Below are 19952 nucleotides of genomic sequence, written 5' to 3'. Positions count from 1 at the left end.
TACGTCGGACCCTTTGCCCACAGGTGTGTTCGATTCATCTATTGCCGATGGCCTCACCCCACCTCAGCGTTCACAGCTTCTGCGCATCTTAGAAGAATTTCGTTCTTCTTTTGATGTCGGGTAACCTTCCCTTGGCCGGGCGTCTGCTGTCACGCACCATATTGACACTGGCTCCCACCCGCCATTGCGGCAACGACCATATCGCGTCTCTGCCACAGAACGTCGTGTGATTAATGAGCAAGTGGACGATATGCTTCACCGCGAAGTGATCCGACCCTCGAACAGTCATGGGCATCTCCTGTCGTCCTTGTTACGAAAAAAGACGGCTCGGTACGGTTCTGTGTAGACTATCGGCGCCTGAACAAGATCACTCGCAAAGATGTCTACCCGCTGCCGCGAATCGATGAAGCCATCGATAGCCTACACGGAGCAGAATTCTTTTCATCTCTAGATTTACACTCCGGCTATTGGCAAGTACCCATGGCTGACGTCGATAGGCCGAAGACAGCCTTTGTCACACCCGACGGCTTATACGAATTTAACGTCATGCCGTTTAGACTTTGTAATGCGCCAGCAACCTTTGAACGCATGATGGACACAGTTCTCCGCGGTTTGAAGTGGCACACGTGCTTATGTTATCTCGACGACGTTGTTGTTTTTGCCTCTGACTTTACCTCGCACCTTCAACGCCTACGGCGTTTTTTGACGTGCTTAGCAAACGCTGGCCTCCAACTGAACCTAAAGAAGTGCCGATTTGCAGCGCGGCAGCTCACGATACTAGGTTACGTCGTCTCGAAGGACGGAATCCTCCCCGATCCAGACAAACTTCGTGCCGTAGCTGAATTTCCTAAACCGACGTCCGTCAAAGAACTGCGCAGTTTTGTAGGTTTGTGTTCCTACTTCAGGCGCTTCATTCGCAATTTCGCCGCCGTCATATCGCCCCTGACGAAGCTCCTTGGCAGCAACGGACCTCTCCATTCGTGGTCGTCCGAGTGCGACGAGGCGTTCACTAAGCTCCGTCGTTTGCTGACGTCTCCTCCAATTTTGCGCCACTACGACCCAACGGCACCTATTGAGGTACACACAGATGCCAGCGGTGTTGGCCTCGGCGCTGTCCTAGCGCAGCGCAAAGAAGGGTTTCCTGAATATGTTGTGGCATATGCAAGCCGTATGCTTACTAAAGCCGAGACCAATTACACCGTCACGGAAAAAGAATGCCTGGCGATCATCTGGGCGCTTACCAAGTTCCGGCCCTATTTGTATGGTCTACAATTTGATGTCGTCACGGACCACCATGCACTATGCTGGCTGTCGTCATTGAAGGATCCCTCAGGCCGTCTCGCCCACTGTGCGCTTCGCTTACAGGATCACGATATCCGCGTACTGTACCGGAACGGACGCCAGCACGCTGATGCTGACGCCCTGTCACGTTCTGCCTTGCCAGTCGACAATCCCTGCTGCGCAATATGCCAGCTTGACGTTTCTTTCGTCGACATTGGGACCATCGCTTCTGAGCAGCGCAAGGACCCCTGGATTGCCTCCATCATAGACTGCCTTGCTGATCCGTCATCGCAGCCAACCACTCGTGCATTGCGCCGTCAAGCTCGCCATTTCGCCATTCGAGACGACCTGCTTCACCGACGGAATTACACCTCTGACGGCCGCCAGTGGTTATTAGTTGTACCTCGAAGCCTGCGTTCTGACATCTGCGCGTCGTTCCACTCTGATCCACAGTGCGCTCACTCGGGACTTTTCAAAACCTACCAGCGCCTCCGACGACGCTACTACTGGCGGGGAATGTACAACTACATTCAAAAGTTCGTTCGCTCATGCCCCGACTGCCAGCGCCGAAAATCTTCACCCCACCACTCGCCAGCTGGTCTGCAGCCTCTACCCTGCCCTATCCGGCCGTTCGGGCGCGTTGGCATCGATTTGTATGGGCCACTTCCCCTGACGTCGTCTGGTAACCGCTGGGCCATTGTGGCAGTAGATCACCTTACACGATACGCCGAAACCGCCGCTCTCCCAGCAGCTACAGCGCGCGATGTTGCATCATTCCTGCTACGCCGATTCATCCTGCGGCATGGTCCACCTCAAGAACTGCTCAGCGATCGCGGACGCGTCTTCCTGTCGGAAGTCGTTGAAGCGATTCTCAAAGAGTGCCACGTTGTTCATCGTACGACTACGGCGTACCACCCTCAAACGAATGGCCTCACAGAACGCTTCAACCGTACGCTCGGCGACATGCTTTCAATGTACGTTGCCTCCGACCACACGAACTGGGACGCCGTTCTGCCATTCGTCACCTACGCGTATAATACCGCTACGCAGAGCACCACTGGATTTTCACCCTATTTCTTGCTGTATGGTCGACACCCTTCGCACACCATTGACACTATTCTGCCGCACCGGCCGGATGCATCCGAGTGCGTGCCTATTTCTGCCACGGTCAGACATGCAGAAGAGTGCCGCGACCTCGCACGGGCCTTTACTTCCGCCGATCAAGAGCGCCAGAGGAGCACTCGCGGTGACGCCACTGCCACGGTCACCTTCGATCCGGGAGCGCTCGTCTGGCTCTCAGTTCCTCTAACTGCCCCTGGCCTTTCATCAAAACTGGTCCCTAAGTATGAAGGCCCTTATCGTGTTCTCGAACGTGCATCTCCTGTGAACTATGTCATCGAACCAGTTGAGCCTTCTTCAGACATGCGCCGCCGTGGACGAGACATTGTCCATGTCGACCGTTTAAAGCCTTACTACGACCCGCTCATCGTGACGAGCTGTTAGGTCGCCGGACGGCTCCCTTCTCGCTCCCGGGGGGTGATTGTAGCGAAGAGAGACGCTAGTGGGTTCAGCGCTACTGGCTCTAAACGGTAGTGGGTCAAGCGCTCCTGCTCAGCAACGGCTCTCGTGCTTGGAAGCCGTGACTGCCCTGCCCGTCGACGTTGCGCTGCTCCGAGCTCTGCCTAATAAACACCTTTAGACAATGCACAAAAGCTATAATCAGTATGTGGGGAAAGAAGCCCATATATTTACTAGGGCCATCTCTAGCTAACACGTAGAATACATACTGCTTCTCTGAGTATGCCCGCCTTCACTAGTCGTCACCACTATAGTGGTCGGCATCGGAGTGATGGTCTGTATGGATGCTTCGGTACGATAGTCAAAATGCTGTATTATTGAAATGCCAAAGTGGTTATGACCAAGCTTTATGGTCCTGAATGAATTCTCGATGTGAACTTTTGACACCTGCAGCCGGCAGAGCACACTAATGAAACATTTCATTCATAGCATATGTCATTTATGGTAAATGGAGAATTGATTTAAGACCATAAAACTTGATCGGAACCACTTTGGCCTTTCAATAATACAGTATCTTGCCTAGCATAACGAAGCATCCAATATGACTACCGCTCCGGTGCCGATGTTGATGGTAATGGTCAGTTTGGATACTGCAGCAAGCTAGAGAAGATGCTTTATTATTTAAACGCCAAATTTGTTCTAAGTTATATGGTTTTACATGAGTTCTCCCTGAGAACTTTTGATAATCGAAGTCGGCGACTCACGCTAATGAAAGATTTCTTTCAGAGCGCATGTAATTTATGGTAGACGTTTTGAGGCGAAACGTGCAATGCAACTTCAGGGATCGCAATTTCAAAATGATGCAAATCGATTGGCTCAAGTGTGTGTGCTGCTTACGGGCAGCGCAGAGAAGCTAGCGCGATGGCGTTCCATAACCTACACAATGTGCTTGACATTTCAAGTGATCCCCAAACATTGGCGCTTCAACTCTTTATGCTGATTGAAAGTCATTCACTAATATTCACTGAATAAGCCTGAAGTCCTTACCGGATTTATTGTAAGAGCAATAATACAGATGCTGGAGGTGCATTTGCACCATCGTCTCGGCCACCGGCATTTTCGCGCTGTCCCTCTGACAGTGCGCTCGCGCAGAATTACCGTACCTCCTGACAGTTCTAGTGCGCTTCACTGCAAGATCGACGAATCGAAGTGGACACACCGTCAACGCTCCACTCAATCGCTTCTGTGGGTGAGCAAGGGCTGCTGTGTTGTGGCTTCTGCCGCCGGGATGAACGCAGGCACAATATATGAATGCTATCCTTCCTGCTGTGCCGTCAAGCGTGTTTAGGCTCTGGTCGAAGCGGTATATGTCGAGATAGAGTTTATTTATTATTTCACTGGGCGCTGACTAACGCGGAAAATTTGCCGTCGGTATCCTCTCATGCAGCGTTGAGGATGGATGGATGTTATAAGCGTCCCCTTTGAAACGGGTTGGAGGGTTGCGACACCAAGGTCTTTTTCTTATCTTGCTAATGTCCTCTCCTTTAATGACACCACACCTCCAATCGCCTCTGACTAATCTCTACTGCGGACATGTTTACTTTCCCCCCGATATTCCTCGAACCAAGAAGCGAAACCAAGGCTATCTCGCTTTATCACTACGGGTTCTAAAGCACCCTGATAGTTTCTAAAAGTAAAGAGCGTCACTTTGATTTGTCAGAAGTTGTTTCTATCCTGATTTCGTTATTACCATTTAGGTAGTTGCTAAGATATAAAAGGCATGCTTAGGCGTAAGAAGCTAGACTACATTGGCACACACGGTAAAGTGCTGAAAGATAATACGGATATTTTGACTATTCCTATCTGGCATCTATTTAACTATTCGTTAAGCGCCAATTTCAATGCAAATATATTAAGATTAGCATAAGTCCTGCTAATATACAACAGTGGCAGCAACAACGTTCCAAGTAGCTACAGGCTGATATCCGTTTTAATCAAGATAAAACAAATATTTTCAAAAAATTCATCGCGCAACGGCTGATGACTTAGCAAAAAGAATGTAATTTATCTTGAGCAGCGTGGTTTTTTCCCAGGAAGGTCCACATCTACTGCTGCCTTGACTTTATACCAGACGATTAACTCTGCTCTTAATCATCACATGATTTCCATTGGAATTTTCATCGTCATAAATAAGGCATTTGATACCATCTGTCGGTCGGCGCGATTCGAAAATCTCAAGTGCTACGGTATAGTTGGTTGCTCTCACGAATTCTTTTCTTGTTATCTTAAATTGCGACAGCAAAAAGTACAAATCCATGGGTTTCTGTCCTCATCAAGAAACGTCAGAAGTGGCGAGCCGCGAGGGTCCGTTCTGGGTCTCATTTTGTTCGGTTTATATGTTAACGACTTCCCGGAAGTATTCCAGTCGCCAAATTCTTCAACGAATGAAGATTATACTGCGATATTATTTACTGGAAGAACATTTGAATCTCTGCAACACACTGTGTTTAACGAACTGCTAGCCGTTTCAAGGTGGTTTCGTGACAATCAACTGTTACTAAATGCTGAGAAGACTAAATACAGAATTTAGCATTCAGGAATGCAAATTCTTAATTACGTTTCAGTTATTATATCAATAAATATCCAACAATTCAACGCTCTTATAGCATTAAATATCTGGGAATGCTATTTAACATCAGCAGTCATCGGAAAGACCAAATCCATTACGCTTGCAGTAAGTTGCCCTTCAGCTGTTACACTCTCATACGTTCACGAGAATACTTTGGTATAACTTTGCTACGATGTTTGTACTTTAGCGTATTTCATTGCCACCTTAGGCATTGTCGGGAATCATGGGGTCAAACATACGCAACTCACCTAACACCGTTACTCCGTTTACCAATGCGGGCTCTGCGTATCATTACTTCTTTCTGGTGCACCATACTTGTAGTGCTCTCTGTGAGAGACTACGTCTGCAGTCGTTTATAACTATGCGGAACCACAAGATGTCCTGCCTAGTAAGCAAGATAATATGCACTAATACACCCCTGAGTCGTAATGTCCTCAGTTTCACATCGTTAAACACTCGACACGCAAGCAGCGGCAATCTTAATCTCCCTGTATGCTTCAAGGCGTACGGTGAGAGGCTGGTCGAATGGTCTGGTGCTAAGATGTGGAACGAATTGCCTCTTGAAATGAACTTTGCAACAAATTTCGACAAATTATGCAAGTGCTACCACCTTTCAAGTCAATTATTTTCTAGACCTTTTGCTGATTCACTTTGATGTTGCATGCTACCTCTAGTTCGTTTATTATTTTTTCTTTCTCATGTGTGTGTGTGCTTTGCCATTCATGTATATTATTATGTGGTTATTCGTGTTGTTAAAAACATAGCTGATTTCTAATTAGTGTCTATGTACAATCATTAGCTGTATTTGCTACCAATAACAGTTGGTACAAGATTGTAGCGACCTTCGGTCACTTCGTCCTTCCCGCTCCATGGAAATGCAGTTTGCCGCGCCGTGGGGTACATTTCCCTTTGCTACCTCCTCCGTGTCTCGACGAGGGGCTAATTCCACCCTGCTCGCCTGGCGGGGCCGCCACCAGAGACACTCGGCAAACCTGCTTTTCCTGATCATGTAATAAAGTTCCCCTTTTTGATTGACTTATTCGTTCATAGCACGTTTACCTTGCACTGTAGCCAACGAGGAGACATCTCAGCCTAGCTGATCCCGTTTGACATTCTTTATTGCCATCTTGCTTAATATAAACGGTCGCATACTTCGCATGCACGTTCGCAAACGGTTGCAGCTGGTAAGCTTCCTAGTTCATTTCATCCCTTGTGAGTCAATATTACTGCTGTACAAATACTTAACATTCTCGCAAGCCAGTTTCTTCATTTCACATTCTCCAGTCGCTCTTCGGAATCAATTTTAATCTGCATTTCCCTCGCTTCGAAATTCGTTCAGCCCATATCACCCTGCACAGCTTCATTTATAGTCTTCTCGTGAGTGCCTTACATGGTTACTTGCCCCCCGCTATTCCGGAAACCAAAAAATTAACAATCAGGCTACCTTGCTTTATAACTACGAGTCCTAAGGCATCCTGATAGCTTCAAAAAGTAAAGAGCCTCTTTTTGATTTTTTATGAGTACCTTTTTGGTAGTTATTTTTACTATTTGCTTTATTTTTACTATTTCAGATAGTTAGTTAACGTTCACCTTTTAAGGTAGTTACTCATAGCAGGTTTGCTTTATTTACCGAAAGCCAAGAGATTGTCTCAGCCTGCCTGATTGCTTTTCACGTTCTTTGTTCCCATATTTATAATTACTCAGGTCGGATACTTGCTGGTAAGCTTGCTAGTTCTTTTCCTCCATTACAAGTCAATATTTTCCCTGTACAAATACTTGAACACTCTCGCAGCCCTCTTGCTTTTTTAATATTACTCAGCCGCTCTTTGGAATCATCACATCGAAATGTGTCCAACCCATGTCACCCTGTGAAGCTTTATTCGTAGACTTCCCGTGATCGCCCAATGCGAGGCATCCCACTCACCTTTGGTAGCCTTCGAGTCCTGATTGTGCCCTGACTTCAAGCAAACAACCGAATTTCCTATTGTAAGCCACGGAAGAATTAAGCCTTTCCACATACCCTGGCACACCTCGTGCCTATTATATCCTCAAAGCTATCTGTGTTTCATTACGGCAGCATTTCTCTTCCCCTTTGTTATTACTGTTTGTTCCTGTGTTTGCATATATATGTTGTCTTTATTTCTCTATTGACGGACGTGCCTGTATTATTTTATCCCATGCAATTTATGAGTGTGTGTTGACAATGTCTCTTCATCGTTTTCCTGGAATACCATACAGAATATAACTGAAAACTACTAGCTGCGACGTCTGTAGCGCCCGTGGTGGCGCTCATGAGGCCAGCCTTCTGAGATGCCTGATCGCCAGGGCACTGTTCCTCCTGCGCAGCAGACGTGTGCCTCGGGTGCTGCGTCACGTCAACATGCAGGCCCTGGACATTGCTAGAACCGCGGTTAGAACACTGTCTGAAGAGAAACGTTCAATAAAGCTTCGGCTGGGGCTTGTTGGTATGGTATCGTTCAGCTTGCTGCGCTATAATGTTTATGCGATGGACAAAAAGAAACAGACACACAAGCAAGTCCACGATGTGTGTCTGTCTCCTTTTTGTCCTTCGTATAAGCAGTATAGCGCAGCAAGCAGAACGATACCGTCTGGGAGTTCAAGCGCAGCGCTAGAGTTTCCTTTTGCTGTCACTGCTTTGTCCTCCAGGGGAAACTAGCAGGCTTGCACATGACGTCACCGACGCACCTCTTGCAGTGATGGTTCACGAATATGGCGTTAGGATGACGTCAGTGTATCGTATTCACTGGCGCAGGCAACGTGCTTACATAGAAGCTGGAAAGCTTTAGAGAGGTCCTTGCCTTAGAGGCAGCATTGCAGTGTTGGAGCCGCGCGAGACGTCAAGGTGCGCAGCTGCTCACCGCGTTAGTTTGCCAGCATGGCTCATGGTTACGTCAGTGCAAGACATTTTTTTTATTCTTAATTTCTTTGTTAAAACGAAGGTTTAGTTGCCCGCCTTCACAGGTTTTGGCGTGAGTGGGTTCGCAGCAGAGTCAAGCAACTCCAATCCCGAATGCATTGAAATATTTAATTGGGGCAATATTGGAGGCAGTGATCAAATCGGGCGGTTTAGCGGCCCAATGCTAACAGTATGCGATATATGTCCTTGCAAGGACTTTGTGTATTTCTACCGCAAGCTGCTGCACACATTCTACTCAGCGAAACGAGCACTAAACGAGAAGCTAAATGCAATTCCCCTTTTTTTGGATGCGAAGTTTTCCCCTCGGTCCAAATTTGATGCAGCAGAAAGGTGCGACACCGCAAACACCTCTTCAGGAGTTCCTCATAGTGCCAGTGTCGTGACACGCCCGGTATATTCAGAATACCGGGCGAGATGCTTGAGCGTGACGTTAAGCATCGCTATCGCTCTGAATGCTTCGTCTTCGGGCGAAACTCTCATTCTTTAAATGCAAGCCGATGACTTTGACTACCTTAACCTATTAGCGCCTACGTGGCCTCGATACGACGACCTCGTCAAAAGTCTTCATTTCATTTCATTTTTTCAGTTTCATTTAAATACCTCTCAAGCACACATAACACGTTAAAATTACAGCAATGGATAATTATTGTTTGGCATGCGGTGCGCATATTTCAGTATTGCATCTACAGTAGCCGGAACCGACAAAGCAGAATCTGCGAAGACCCGCGTTCAGTGCAAGATCTTATTTTCACTGAAGTTAAGCGAAATATGCACGTCTCACTATTTATGGAAAGGAATACTTCAAAAATATTCATGCAAGTCATATGAAGGCGCCAATCTTTATATTTGTCAGCTCCAAATTTCATGGTCTTAAACAAATTGTCATGAAGGTATTTCTTTTTTTTTTCAATCGGTGCACGGTAATGATATACGAAGTAAAACCTCCTTTTTTTATTCAATAAATGCTTATTCCTCCTCCTTCCTATATACATGGCGCATTACAATTTAATGATATAACATTGCGGACATAAAATTAGGTTGTTATGTATACGTAAAAATAAATCGATACTGGAACACATAGCAAAGCACATTGCTCTTTTTTTCATCACAATGTCCAAAAGTTAGCAATAAGGATACGCATTTAATGAGCGTCCGGTGCGGTTATTGAGCGCAGAGATGGAAGTACCTCACAAAAAAAGTATACCATTTGCTGGCAAATATTGCTTGGCTAATGTGAAAGAGGCACCAATCACCATACAGATTGGCGCAAGCGTACGCACGCCGTACGTCCAATGCGCAGTCGTGGTATCACGATGAAAGCAACAGCGCTAACGGTCAGTCCAGACACCACGCGGGTTATTGAAAAGATTGACATTCACTTAAGTATCCCCACGTCATTTTAATGCGGAGGCCTTATGAATTCTCTAAATTATTAGCTACGTCATGGTACCTAAAGTCATGGGTTGGCGATTGTATTTCACAACTCAACTTTGATGCACCGTGCTCTAATTTGTACCAACCTTAATGCGGTATGATTTCCGTTCATTCATTTTAGTCCACCTTAATTCAGTTGCACGTTAGGTACACTTACCCGAACTATTCTAACTTTAATTCTATTACTGCTACTGACGTCATACAATACGCTGGTGAACTCACTGATGAGGATGATCGTTGTTGTCTGTCGTTGCGGGCCACGCCGGCTTTTGTCCCTCATGGGACATATGATACTTTCGCATTAATAAGAGAATGGAAGGCAGGGTCGACGGAGCACTCGGCTAGAGCGACCGCGGAGGCAACCAAACTTGGTTCGAAAATAAGCGTCGCCCTCCCTAGCTTCTGTCCAAGCCGCCGACGCCGTGCGTTTTGCGCCGTACCTCACAAGGGTGAAAGCAAAAGTTTAAACTGCATACGCTACTCGCTATTCCATCCCCCAGCGAAGCTCCCCCACCGACCTCATTTCCCTTAAGTCCTTTTCCATCATGTAGCGGAGATTACAGAAGGGCAAGCGCCTCTCGAGGTGACCGTACGTACCGACATATACCCATCATCTATCCCCATTCTAGCGTGAAACGCGACCCGTGAAGCGTTAACATTCTGCAAATGGGGTGCGTCGACTGAAGAAGTTGTTGGAAGAGGTAGCACTCGTTGTCGCCTATATATTTGAACCGTCGCATGACGAACCGATCACCGCAATTTTCTTTTTCTGCTGAGGTTTAGTTCATTAAAGGTACGATCCAGGGAAGTTGGTTCGGTTACGGGCTGAGTTCCCCGCAAAATTCCAGTTCGGCTACGGTTTTCGCTTTGGGTTCGGTTCGACAGCTTGCCATTTACCTGGGAGTGCATCCATCTTACTCATGCGAATGCTGCCTCCATCTTGTTGCTTTCAGTATCCTTGAATTTTTTTGGTGCTCCCTGTATTAGCTTCTATTTTACAGCGTTATGTTTCGATGGCTACTTATGTTAATCTTGCTGATCACTTTTGATGTTTTAGCCAATGACACTTGATCCCAGCAATTGAAAACCTTTATATTGAGCTCGCTTTTTTTGTGACGTCATTTGTTGTTTCGGAGAGCTTCCAATGTATATTCTTTCTGCCTTACCACCGACATCAATAGCTGCCTCCAGACTTTTGCTTGTTAAGGGGACATTGCGCCTTACTATTAAGGCTTTGCGTCCTTAGGCGATCCTAAGGCTGTGCTTGTAACCCGAATATTTCTTCACGAGTACAAGCATCAGCTTCACCAATATTCTGTTGCCGCTGAAGTTTGAAAGTTCCGTCATAATCAAGATTTTTCTCAATTCAAGTTGACTAGAACAGATAAACTTTAATCGTGGAAGCAGATTTTTTTTAAAGTTTGTTCTTTATTATATAGAAACAAGCCTTGGACCTTCAAAGAAATGAGCCGACAGATGCTGTCTCTGCTTAAGGCCAGTGTTATTGGGGCCCTAATGTATCTTTTTCTCTTGTACAGTTTCAGCAAATCAAGATGCCTTTCTGGAAGCCTTACAATATGTTCTTTTTTACGTGCTGATTTGCGCACATATTTAGACGACAGCGCAATTGCAGGGACTATGTTTTGTATTATAGCGCCTGATTTTGGGCATTGAGGGTAACATAAATCATTAAGGTCTTCATTATGTGCAACATACGTTTATGAATAAATTCTGCCAACATATCACGCTGTTCCTCTATAGTAGATGTCACATTTCAATAGAGAGAGAGAAACAACTTTATTGACCAATAACGAAATGGGGCGCGTTAAGCGCCTGATGGTGTGGCTCCCTCTTCACGGCTTCCAGATGCTTCCAGGGCCCCATCGGGTGCACTTTTCAGGTAATTGGCCATGGCAGGTATAGTGTGATTCTCGCCATCCGATCTTGCGGAGGATGCTTCTTGCCGCTTTGGTCTTGCTAAGGCGTACCCTTTGATTGGATAGGGGCGCTTCTAAGCTGGAACCGCATGACGCGTTTTTCGCGAGCGAAAAACGCGACGGGCGGCAGACGCCCGCGTTGCCGCCGACGCGCGAGCACCCGTACGAAAAAAAGGAGCGGCGCGAAAGCGCCGCTCCTTTTTCGGGTTGCCAGACAACATAACTCTCAACGACATGTATTGTCTCTGTTAACGCATATATAATATGCCCTTAAACGTACAGAACACTACAATAAAAATAATCTGAGTGTAATTAGACAGCGACATTTCTTTCCGAAGTGTATTTATCAAGCTTAATTTCAAGCAGCAATATTGTGTGCGAAACTGCGACTATGTACCTTCCGCATGCTGAGAAGCCGCTGCTTGTTTACAACTTCACATATAAAAAGGAGGGTCGGCCGCTTACTACCGAGCAGGAGAGGCGATTGCTACTATTAAGGGGGATGCTGATACTGAAGCAAGAAAAAATGCGGGTCAGGAGGTACATGTGGGTGCGGCCTGCCTGGTTGAGAAGAGAGCGAGCACCATATACTGGTAATATTATTAGCAAATTGTCTTCCCAGTTTTAGCGATGAGACGCGACGCTTCTCCACTTTAGTTATTAGGGCCTCGTTGAAGGTTGCTTTGTTCACTTTAGGTGAACACGATGCTCGAACCAACACGATGCGCGAACGAAATCACGGTAGCACACGTTTTCCTTGACGCGCGCGCCAGTTTTGCCGAGAAAAAAAATTCCGCCAAGGAGGTTCCGTCGAGATGCGCAAAGAGCAGGGCCATCTGGTGGCAAAAAAAGAACCAAAATGCCACGTGACCAAATGCCACGTGACTAACCTAAACTGATTGGTGGACGCGCCGCGCGCCGCGTTTTTTTCTACTCCGAGCAGCAGCACGCTGCGGCGCGATTTCGTGATGGATCATGCTGGGCACGCGTCAAAATGACGCGCGCGTCCCACCATCCGCGCGTCAATCGCGCCTGAAATCGCGCCATGCGGTTCCGCCTTAAGACGTCCTTCTTGAGGAATTGCAGGTATGGCGCTGCGTAGACGATTGGTGAGATAACAAAGGCCAGAACGAGGCGCAAGGTGTCCAATTCCTTCAGACCCTTCCGACTGTTGGCCACTCATCTGATCATGTTCAAGATCTGGGCTGACGTGAACTTGATTGTTGTGATCATGGCCGTTGCCTTGCCGTCTGCCTGGATCAGGAGACCCAAGATCTTGACTTGAGGTACCGGGAGGATTCGGATCCCTTCCAAAATAATTCCTGCGTTTTCGGCTTCTTTCCCTGATGCATGTGGTCTGAGACTGGTCAGCTCTGACTTTTGAGGCGAAGAGCAAAGGCCGCAAGTCTTCGGATAGCTGTTGACCGTGTCAGCTGCTTTTTGGAGCTTGTTTTCCATCCAGCCATCCGACCCAGCCCTCGCAGTCCAGGGGATGATGTCGTTGGCATCCGATGCATGGCCCAGGCCGTCTATTGATTCAAGAAGCTTGGGCAACGGCAGGAGAGCCATGTTGAACAGGAGGGAGAAAATACCGAAACTTGCGGCGTTCCTCTGTCCCCCAGGGAGATCGGTTAGGATGTGTCCTTTCCTATTATTATCATGGACGTTCCGTTGTGAAGAAAGTCTCGGATGTAGCTGTACGTTTGTAAGTTGCGGGGGACTCTTTCATGTGTGACATTATCAAAGGCACCTGTAGAGCGCTAGTAGTGGTCGTGACGCCTGCTTCGTTGCGCGCTTGATTACAAGCTCGTTGAGTTGTACGAGAACATCCTGTGTGCTCAGGTGTTGCCTAAAGCCATACATTGTCTCCGGCATCTGATCGGGGGCATCCAGACGTCGCTGAAACCTCTTGAGTACCATGCGTTCTATGACCTCCCCCCCGCAGGACGTGAGGGATATCGGTTGCATGTTGTCGATGTGCGGTGTCTTCCCAGGCTTGGGTATGAAGCGGACTTCTGCCTCTTTCCATTCCTGTGGAAGTTTGCCAGTCACCCAGACCCGGTTGGTATACTCGAGCAGCTCTCTGCGCGCCCTGTGCTCAAGGTTGTCAAGTAACTTGCAGGTAATGGTATCGGGTTACAAAATGCTCCGTTCTGCAGCTTCCCTCGTGTTGCGTTCATTTGTTTCACTTCTCTTCGGCCGTTGTTTGGCTTCTAGTATATCGGCAATATACTACTAGCGCGCCCAAGCCTAACTGCTTTTCCCTTTTTTATTTCCACCTTCGCACCCAGGTAGCACAAAAGCGATACGTAACGTTTTCGTAGCGTTTATCCAAGACGATAAAAACGGGTTAAAGAAGACACGAATGAGAGAACTTCGGCGGGAAAACGTCGGATATCTCTGCTAATGTCCGGCTTAATTACTTTCTTGAGACGATCTAGAACAGGTCTGCAAGACGTATTCGAAAAGCTGGTCTAGAAATAGGATGGGGAAAGACACAAGTAATCCCTTTGCCAAAACTATTCGTAACCAATTTCTAAACGTTTTTAGGACATTATCAAAAAGCTGGTCTAGAAGCGGTCTTGAAAGGTTTACGATCATCTGAAGCTAGTTTTCGCGGGTGACGGGCGCGATCAGACATCGTTGTTCAAAACACGCGTTTAGTTTCGCCTCACGCGACTGGCCTATGCCGCGCAGACGTCGTCAGCCGCACCCGTTGGCACGGCCTAGGCCAATCGCGTGAGGTGAAACTGATCGGGCGTTTCGAACAACGATCTCCAAACGCGCCCCAGATGAGTAGAAGCGTCGGTGTTGACTGTAAGAGCCATGGCGCAGTGCCAAGCACTGTTCCCCGCCTGGCCGGCGCAACGTCTACCAAGTCGCACGAAAATGAGCCTGTTAGGAATAATAAATCCTTAATACAGCCTTTAGTAAGCTACGATGCTTACAACCACAATGGGAATGACATCCTGCAAAGAACAAATGGCCACGTCTTGGCAGGTGGCCAGACCAAGCCCTTCATGCCAAGAGTGCATGAAATGAGAACATTGTGACAAAGCAAGAACACTTTATTAAAATGTAATGCTTATGCAAGGTTCGAACAAACTGTGTGAGAAATGCAAATAGAAATAAAAGTACATCAACAATGACAAAAGTCGCAGAAAGGATTCGTAATGAACTCGAAAGTGAACATTCACTAGCACATAAACAAAATTCCAAGTACACATACAAAAATGAACAGAAAAACCTGGAGTGTACTAAAGTGTCTAATTTATCATAGTAAAGTGCGCGTGCTATTAGATGGACTAGAGTTATGCAGAAGTGACATCGGAGCGAATGGAAGAAGTAGACTGAAAAATGCAAGAGTATGAATTGGATGGTAACTGCCTCCAAGCAATGTTACCAATCATCTAGAAGCTTGAAAAGAGCACTAAAAGAAATACCACCGCATACCATCATAAAACAATCCTGTGACAGAAATAAAAAAAATGGGAACAATGCAAAATTGGAAATATTGCCTTTAGGATATATCAAAGAAGGTAATGGCGAGAAAAAATAACCATACAACAAAAAAGTAATAAAGTGAAATTAGTACAGAATACTTAAACGGGGGATTCAGTGTAACACTACTGTAGTACAGCGAACGATGAGACAGTAATGCTGCATCTTGTCACTCCAGAACGTGAGAAATGAATATGCAAGCCTCATATTAGAAACTTACATAAACATGGAAATAAACTGGAATGCACTGGAAGCTGCATTTGTGTAACAAAGGAAGCAATAGTCATAATAAATAGTAAGTGTTTTATCTAAAAAGCCCTTTACAAGAGGCAAAGTTGTACTTCGCTGGCAAAAATAAAGTTGCAACGAATAATTTGCAAACCAGCAAATACATTAATTAGCACACTGACATGTCACACTTTGCGCACATCTCCAGTCTCCTAAAGTAAAAACAAGCACTCTGAATGAGAAAAACGTTTAACACATGTAGCCCAGAGCAAATTCTTTGCCAGTTCACTCACACTTTCACATCCAAAAACATTTGCCACAAAGTCCAGGCACAGTTCCACTGATGTTTACCAATTCACCCCCACTTTCACGTCCAAAAATATTTGGCACACAGTCCAGGCAGAGCTTCATAGATAAACAGCTTGAGAGCACTCTACTGATTATTGTGCAGTCCCGCTGCTGGAAATAGAACTGCCGCACATGCTGGTAGTGGTTTCAATGTAGACACACTTGCTGCCCTGGACAGGCATGCTCAGATATCTGCACTAGTGCTCCATTTTGTCGAAGTAGACACATTGATGCACTACGCTGGTAATTGAAATGTTTTGAATGCACAAGTATTGGCTTCACCAGAAAGACTTGCCCACATACCACCACTGGCATATATATGCACTTGCTCTTCACTCAGTAGCATTGAACTTAAAGTGTTCCCTATGTGGGAGCCATGTGTAAAACCGGTGTCACACGACCACTATCGATCACGATGAAGCCCGATCCGGATCGAAATTATCGATGCGACTGGCTCACTCTCGTAGCTTGCGCAGAGGAGCCAATCACGACCGAGAAATTCGTTTTGCAACGGACTGGATAGCGGCTAAAAGAGCCCCGTGTGAAACCGGTACCAAATAATGCACAGACGTACGCTAGGAAAATGTGTTGCACAAGGACAAAGAACTGCGACATGCCCTGTTGTGCGAAGCGCGCGAACAGAACACATGTATATATATATATATATATATATATAAAAAAACTGCGAGAGCGCTTCGCGAACTCCATGCGCACACATGGCACCCGCACGAACTCGGCAGGCCGCCGTAAAGCGCGAAGGGCGCACAGCGTACATTCCGACACATGTCCCAAACTGCAAACAATCGTACTAACTAAAGCATACAAGTTATTTTATACCAAGGGCATACTCGACTCACGTATGCAGTATGCACAAGCGAGTTATGCAGCGTACATGCCGTATCCATTCGCCAAATAGTAAAATTGATAACAAGCACAAAGCTACAAGGGACTCAATATATTACTACCATTTGAGGCGTCAAATAAAATCGAATTTGGCCGTTTCATATATTGGACACAATATATGGACACATGTGGTACACGGTAATACCATGAAATACCCATCACGTGGGTAAAGGGGGCGAAAACACAATCGAGAACCTGAAGCGCAAACGATAAAAGCACGGTATGGTGCACGCAAAATTCTGTCAGTGCGCTGTAGCGCGAGGGAAGAAAATAGGGTGAGCACTTGACCTCACCCTTTGATATACCGCACTAGTAGTGAATCATTAAAAAAAAAAGCCTGTTTGAACCAGTTGCCTTGTCTGCAACACTCTTGCTAAACGGGAGACTAAAATACCACTATGATGGCTCTATTGCGGAGATCGGCAAGGTGCGCACAGACAGAAATTTTGCCGCCTTTCTTCGCATTCTGCAAAATGCTTTCTTGTTAGGATCACGCATAGCGGCCGACCCCGACGCTAGGGACACACAGGCACGATTTCGTCCCTCTAACTTTGTCCTTATGCTGCCCTTAACGCCTTAATTACAGCGTCAGTGAAAAGGCGCCTCACATAACATGACAATGAACTTGAAGAGCTGATTAGTGCCCTCCACTCCGCGCCCTCCAATTGAAAACACTACTGATTTCCAAATTAAACTACACAAACAGATCGCACAACCCAAACTAATCACAGAACGTCGTTTTCTTGACGGCAAAACCCTGCAACACTTACATGACAAAGGGCAGCGGCAGCACATTCAGAACAGCCGCTATCATACCACAGCGCAATGCAAGTGCGATAACGTTATTATGCCCGGCTCAAACAGATCGCACAACCCAAACTAATCACAGAATGTCGTTTTCTTGACAGCAAAGCACTGCAACACTTACATGACAAAGGGCAGCGGCAGCACATTCAGAACAGTCGCAAACAGACCATAGTGCCATGCGAGTGCGATAACGTAACTATGCCCGGCTTCACGAATAACGTGGCCGCCTTGATCACATAACAATTGAAAGCACTAGTGATTTCCAAATTAAAACCACACAAACATATCGCACAACCCAAACTGATCACAGAATATCGTTTTCTTGACAGCAAAACACTGCAACACTTACATAGCAAAGGGCAGCGGCAGCACGTTCAGAACAGCCGCAAACACACCACAGAGCAATGCGAGTGCGGTGACGTGACGACGCCATGACGAGGCGACTATGCCCCGGCTCGCCCGGCTGCCCGGCATCACGAATCACGTGGCCACCTTGGTCACATGATTTGACGACGGTATCGCCACCTTGCGCACGGTTGGATCGCGTTGATGGGTTGTTGAATATTGTAGAAGCCGCTAAAGAGGCTGACGCGCCGTGGCGTGGCGGTGGCGTTTTGAGTCGTTTGCAAAACGTATTCACCCCTCGTTTTTAAGTGTCTGGCTTCCAACGTTATCAAAACGTATTCACCCCTCGTTTTTAAGCTATCTTGTTTGGAACATCTTTGATGCGTCGATTTTGGTCAAAAATCCGTTTCAGACGTTGAATCCCTTAATAAGACGTTTTCAAGACTTTGTGTGCTACCTGGGCAGTCGCACGGTACACAATTGCAGGTTGATACATAATTTTGGCATTTCTCGGCGCTCTCATTGAACTGTTTTCCTTCTCCTGTGTCATGGTGGGACGAAGGTTACATTCATTTGTGCCACTTTTCAATTATATCACCTATTTATACACACTGTAAAATGCAGCAGTGACATTAGAGGTCATATTTTTACCATTTCCTTCAAGCCATCTGCATTATTCCGGCAAAAAGTTTCTATCGCCGTGAATAAGCACAGCAGGAGAGAGCAATAAATACCACGTGAAAAAACAACAAATTTCTCGTAATACTCAAGCGATTCTATTGGCTACCGTGTGCAATACGTCGTGGCGTGCGCAGTGGCGTAACTAGGTCGTCTGACACCCGGGTCCCATGGTCTTATGGCACGTCCCCCACCCCCCAGGGTGTAATAAGCAAGGCGAGGATATCGAACATTACCGGGGAGGGGAGGGGGTGATGTTTCGCTGTGATGTTTCAGCACCAGCACGACCGCCACGAATACCGCGCATTCCTCCTCCTCCTCCCCCCCCACCTTCGTTTTCAGTCCCAGAGATCGAGAATGTAGCAGGCATACACGGTGTTTTATTTTCTGCCCCAAATAACACAGGGTGCTGCACTGATAACTTATGATACACGCATCTGGACATCTGCTGCCAGACTGAAAGGCATGCGCGACAATACAGATGCGGCATCGTGGAAAATATGACTCAGAAGTAACAAAGACATTTTAAAATGTTCTAATTAGCGATATTAAAAGCAGTATTCTATTTGAAAAAATTAAGGCCGGCAGTCATATGTTGTCCAAAAACAACTTCACAGAAATTGTGGCACGCACTACGGCGTGTAATAATTTGGCTGTGCCCTGCCCTGAAACCAAAAGAAAAAATTAAATAGCGAGTCAGTGACGCTGAGCTCCCCACCCTTTTAGAAAACGCTATCTGCTTTCTGCTGCGCTGGCACCAATTCTATGGCAATTACGAGTTCTCTTCATTGTGATGCATAAAGCATTTCCTTATTTGCTGCTATTAGCAAACTTGATTAACCGAGCTGCGGTACCGCCACAATGTTGGGAACGGAATAGAGCACGCTTCGCGTCGATTTCTGGCTTCGCCATGCAAAAAAGGTGAAGGCAAAGGTAAAGGCAAAAAAGGTGAGCTCTTGTAAATTAACGCACTGTGGTAAATAGTGCGTCGAGAGCGAAATTATTCATTTAAGCATAATCTAGATTGCAAGTCCCCAATAAAATTGTTCTCTAGAGGGTGTTGGCCGATGGCCTCTTCCCCGTGACGTCACTCGCCGAGCACTCGGGCCTTCTTGTCCAGGAGGTGTTGCATCGGCACGCTCAGGGTTGAATGAAGGGATCGCGGCTTGGTTCACCTAGCAGCCGTATGCTTTTATTGACCACTGAACACTTTTTCTTCAGTCTAAACTGCGGAATGAGCAGCAGGCACCTTACAAAGCATTTATTTAGAGGCACAGATACAAAACAACTTTGTAAAACATGTGCAGGTATTGATTCCAGCAGCTTTCTATAGCGTCGCGCTTTGTCGTCTTTGTAATGTACGTTGTTTGTGCATTATAATAATAATTATTATTATTATACCCCA

The sequence above is a fragment of the Dermacentor variabilis genome, chromosome 8 (assembly GCF_050947875.1).
Source record: "Dermacentor variabilis isolate Ectoservices chromosome 8, ASM5094787v1, whole genome shotgun sequence".
Lineage (NCBI taxonomy): Eukaryota > Metazoa > Arthropoda > Arachnida > Ixodida > Ixodidae > Dermacentor > Dermacentor variabilis.
The sequence above is the reverse complement of the archived record's forward strand: the minus strand, read 5'-3'. Positions refer to the sequence as shown.